Raw genomic sequence first — 5,000 nt, forward strand, 5'->3', positions numbered from 1 at the left:
TTTAAGGAGACGCGGCCGGCCACACAGGCGACCACGACACTCCCACGTCTCCGAAGCGGGACAAACGCCGCGCGCTTCAGTATACGTAGCCGACCCTCAGCCAGACGTGGCCCGGGAACGGAATCCATGGACCGCAATGTGCGTTCGAAACGTCGATGTTCATGTGTCCTGCAGTTCACATGTCGACGCGCAATTTGCTGCGTTCTTCATCGACCCACGAGCCGAGTGATCCACCGTCCTGGGTGATCTTTTCCTTTTCAGTCTCCCACTGTCTCTTTCAAGACAGTAGCATTTGCGGGACTGAGGCGTCTGACGGCCCCTGTTCCACTATTTTTTTTTGTGTCCAACGGCCTCACAGCCGATGGGCGTCGTACGGCTCCACACCGGAGCGGACAGGCACTCGGGCGAACGTCATTCAAAACCGGCGCCAGGCGCCAGGTACCGCAGGCCAGCCGCTCCAGAGCTTCAGCGCTCGTACCACACAACAACAACAACACTTCCGCTAGTTTTGAGAGGCACGCGTGGTTCCGCACGCGGCGCACGGCCACTGCCGTACAGGTAGCGTGTTGCGCGACACGACACGACACGCACATCGAAAGACATGCAGTCTAGTCGGTAATGATCCTTCCGCAGGTTCACCTACGGAAACCTTGTTACGACTTTTACTTCCTCTAAATGATCAAGTTTGGTCATCTTTCCGGTAGCATCGGCAACGACAGAGTCGATGCCGCGTACCAGTCCGAAGACCTCACTAAATCATTCAATCGGTAGTAGCGACGGGCGGTGTGTACAAAGGGCAGGGACGTAATCAACGCGAGCTTATGACTCGCGCTTACTGGGAATTCCTCGTTCATGGGGAACAATTGCAAGCCCCAATCCCTAGCACGAAGGAGGTTCAGCGGGTTACCCCGACCTTTCGGCCTAGGAAGACACGCTGATTCCTTCAGTGTAGCGCGCGTGCGGCCCAGAACATCTAAGGGCATCACAGACCTGTTATTGCTCAATCTCGTGCGGCTAGAAGCCGCCTGTCCCTCTAAGAAGAAAAGTAATCGCTGACAGCACGAAGGATGTCACGCGACTAGTTAGCAGGCTAGAGTCTCGTTCGTTATCGGAATTAACCAGACAAATCGCTCCACCAACTAAGAACGGCCATGCACCACCACCCACCGAATCAAGAAAGAGCTATCAATCTGTCAATCCTTCCGGTGTCCGGGCCTGGTGAGGTTTCCCGTGTTGAGTCAAATTAAGCCGCAGGCTCCACTCCTGGTGGTGCCCTTCCGTCAATTCCTTTAAGTTTCAGCTTTGCAACCATACTTCCCCCGGAACCCAAAAGCTTTGGTTTCCCGGAGGCTGCCCGCCGAGTCATCGGAGGAACTGCGGCGGATCGCTGGCTGGCATCGTTTATGGTTAGAACTAGGGCGGTATCTGATCGCCTTCGAACCTCTAACTTTCGTTCTTGATTAATGAAAACATACTTGGCAAATGCTTTCGCTTCTGTTCGTCTTGCGACGATCCAAGAATTTCACCTCTAACGTCGCAATACGAATGCCCCCGCCTGTCCCTATTAATCATTACCTCGGGTTCCGAAAACCAACAAAATAGAACCGAGGTCCTATTCCATTATTCCATGCACACAGTATTCAGGCGGGCTTGCCTGCTTTAAGCACTCTAATTTGTTCAAAGTAAACGTGCCGGCCCACCGAGACACTCAACAAAGAGCACCCTGGTAGGATTTAAACGGGGTCCGCCTCGGGACGCGAAAGCACCCCTTCGGCTCGCCCCACCGGCAGGACGTCCCACGATACATGCCAGTTAAACACCGACGGGCGGTGAACCAACAGCGTGGGACACAAATCCAACTACGAGCTTTTTAACCGCAACAACTTTAATATACGCTATTGGAGCTGGAATTACCGCGGCTGCTGGCACCAGACTTGCCCTCCAATAGATACTCGTTAAAGGATTTAAAGTGTACTCATTCCGATTACGGGGCCTCGGATGAGTCCCGTATCGTTATTTTTCGTCACTACCTCCCCGTGCCGGGAGTGGGTAATTTGCGCGCCTGCTGCCTTCCTTGGATGTGGTAGCCGTTTCTCAGGCTCCCTCTCCGGAATCGAACCCTGATTCCCCGTTACCCGTTACAACCATGGTAGGCGCAGAACCTACCATCGACAGTTGATAAGGCAGACATTTGAAAGATGCGTCGCCGGTACGAGGACCGTGCGATCAGCCCAAAGTTATTCAGAGTCACCAAGGCAAACGGACCAGACAAGCCAATCCGATTGGTTTTGATCTAATAAAAGCGTCCCTTCCATCTCTGGTCGGGACTCTGTTTGCATGTATTAGCTCTAGAATTACCACAGTTATCCAAGTAACGTGGGTACGATCTAAGGAACCATAACTGATTTAATGAGCCATTCGCGGTTTCACCTTAATGCGGCTTGTACTGAGACATGCATGGCTTAATCTTTGAGACAAGCATATGACTACTGGCAGGATCAACCAGGGAGCTGCGTCAACTAGAGCTGAGCAGCCGGCCGCCCGGGAGTGTGTCCCGGGGGCCCGCGCGAACACGCAAGCGTCCGCTCAATTATTCTGCAAACAGGAGGAGGCCGAGCTCCCCTGCACGATACACCTCGAAACCCTCTCAGGTCCCGGCGGCGCGCAGCGCCGTCCTAGGTACTTGGTCGGTTTCGAGAGAGGCGCAATCGCCCGGAGTTAGGCGAGTAGACGGTTTTAGTGCGAACACCCTTGCTCCCAACTGAGCTTGCCGCTGCCGACAGAGGCCCGGGAGCGTGCTGTCGTGGCATTGCCGGCGGGAGACAACACGCGCCACCTATGGTGACCGGCAGCTCCAACGCCAGCGCCACACAAGGGCAAAGCCCCACTTGGGTGCAGAAGCGAACTCTCCCAGCACAGCGCACGCGCCAACACGTCCGCACAACTGCGATACAAACCACCTGCGAGAACCGCTGGGGCGACCGAGCAGCAGACGGCGTCGCGGCGCCGAGTGCCAGGCGGCGGCGCATCCTCAACGCACACAGTCCTCAATCAGACCAGCACACTGCAGATGTCCACCGCGCTTCGCACCGGGCTCGGCTGAACCAACTTTGGCCGCCAGGCGCCGCGTGCAGGGTGCGCCGCAGCGTAGCTGCGCCGCCTGCCGGGCCCGTCGGCTGGCGCTCCTGCCACTCGGCGCCCCCCACCAGCCGCCTGTTGCGCGTGCGCCCACGCAGCGCGCGGCCAACACGCCGGGCGGCCCCCCTTCACCGGCCGGGAACAGTCCCACCAAGCCACCGCCGCGTATCGCTTCATACCCACATGGGCCTAGTCACGTGTGTGGATGTGGCGGGTACCGCTGAAACAACCGGTTAATAGCTGTACCGATCGTCGCCATCACAGATTCACCTCCAGCGTGAACAACCGCTCAACAACGGATTTCCAGTTCATTTGCGTATCTTGGGCAGTAAACGTAGATGTCCACCTACATTTGCGAATTCAACAATTCTTGCATGCCAGGATGTCATGTGTCACGACACGCTACATCAGACCACATACACACTGCGACATGTGCAGAAGAGAACACGTGGAAGGTGGCCCGCGCACGTATGCGATGTCCCTTCCGCGATCCACTGTCAACCGGCATCTGCGGCATGTCCCAGATATGGAACGCGGTCCACCAGGGTAGCACTTTGTGTGAGGCAATACGACAAAGTCGGAATACACGCGTCACTACATCACACGGCTCACGCTGACCTGACCTGACTCACCGCACCACCACCCCCAGCGACCCAGGGTGACATACAATGCGTTCGTACGTTCCTCCCACACGCCTCTACGGCGTACCACAGTGCAACCTAGCTGTTATTGGGAGACGAGACAAGTAGCATCGAGCACAACATATGGAAATTGAGATTCGACACCGTTGGGCACAGCCAGCGTACGGTCACACGTATCACACTACTTCACTCTGTACGTAACGACCGATGATCGGTACAGCGTGTGGGTTACGCGTACGACATCAGCGGACAATGGACACAGACCATACCACGACGTACACTGAGGGCGTCGACATCTGAACGCAACTGAACAGCTGCGAGGCTCATTTAACACTCAAACGCCAGACCGACCAGCTTGAGAGGACGGAGACACAAAGAGAGGGGCAGAGGGGGGGGGGGGGCGATATAGTCCTATTGCAGTACAATTGACAGTGGATAGCGGGAATATGTGGAAAGTAAGCAACACTCGCAAGACATCTACATGAGGATAACAACGACACCAGAGATTCCGAGCAGTGAACTATGTTAGGCAAAGGGACAACGTGGGTTAGGTTAAGGGACAACGTGGGTTAGGTTAAGGGACAACGTGGGTTAGGTTAAGGGACAACGTGGGTTAGGTTAAGGGACAACGTGGGTTAGGTTAAGGGACAACGTGGGTTAGGTTAAGGGACAACGTGGGTTAGGTTAAGGGACAACGTGGGTTAGGTTAAGGGACAACGTGGGTTAGGTTAAGGGACAACGTGGGTTAGGTTAAGGGACAACGTGGGTTAGGTTAAGGGACAACGTGGGTTAGGTTAAGGGACAACGTGGGTTAGGTTAAGGGACAACGTGGGTTAGGTTAAGGGACAACGTGGGTTAGGTTAAGGGACAACGTGGGTTAGGTTAAGGGACAACGTGGGTTAGGTTAAGGGACAACGTGGGTTAGGTTAAGGGACAAATTGAGTTAGGTTAAGGGACAAATTGAGTTAGGTTAAGGGACAAATTGAGTTAGGTTAAGGGACAAATTGAGTTAGGTTAAGGGACAAATTGAGTTAGGTTAAGGGACAAATTGAGTTAGGTTAAGGGACAAATTGAGTTAGGTTAAGGGACAAATTGAGTTAGGTTAAGGGACAAATTGAGTTAGGTTAAGGGACAAATTGAGTTAGGTTAAGGGACAACGTGGGTTAGGTTAAGGGACAAATTGAGTTAGGTTAAGGGACAAATTGAGTTAGGTTAAGGGAC

At 54.4% G+C, this 5,000-nt stretch overlaps 2 non-coding genes across 2 annotated transcripts; both read right to left on the bottom strand.

The window, feature by feature from the left end:
* Positions 1-90: 90 nt before the first annotated feature.
* Positions 91-245, bottom strand: LOC126313434 (5.8S ribosomal RNA). The gene has a single exon (XR_007555133.1). It is a non-coding gene; the product is annotated as a 5.8S ribosomal RNA (ribosomal RNA).
* A 371-nt stretch (positions 246-616) lies between these two features.
* On the bottom strand, positions 617-2,509 carry LOC126313474 (small subunit ribosomal RNA). Its single transcript, XR_007555164.1, has one exon. It is a non-coding gene; the product is annotated as a small subunit ribosomal RNA (ribosomal RNA).
* Between the last annotated feature and the right edge of the window lie 2,491 nt (positions 2,510-5,000).

Source organism: Schistocerca gregaria, unplaced genomic scaffold (genome assembly GCF_023897955.1).
Source record: "Schistocerca gregaria isolate iqSchGreg1 unplaced genomic scaffold, iqSchGreg1.2 ptg000483l, whole genome shotgun sequence".
Lineage (NCBI taxonomy): Eukaryota > Metazoa > Arthropoda > Insecta > Orthoptera > Acrididae > Schistocerca > Schistocerca gregaria.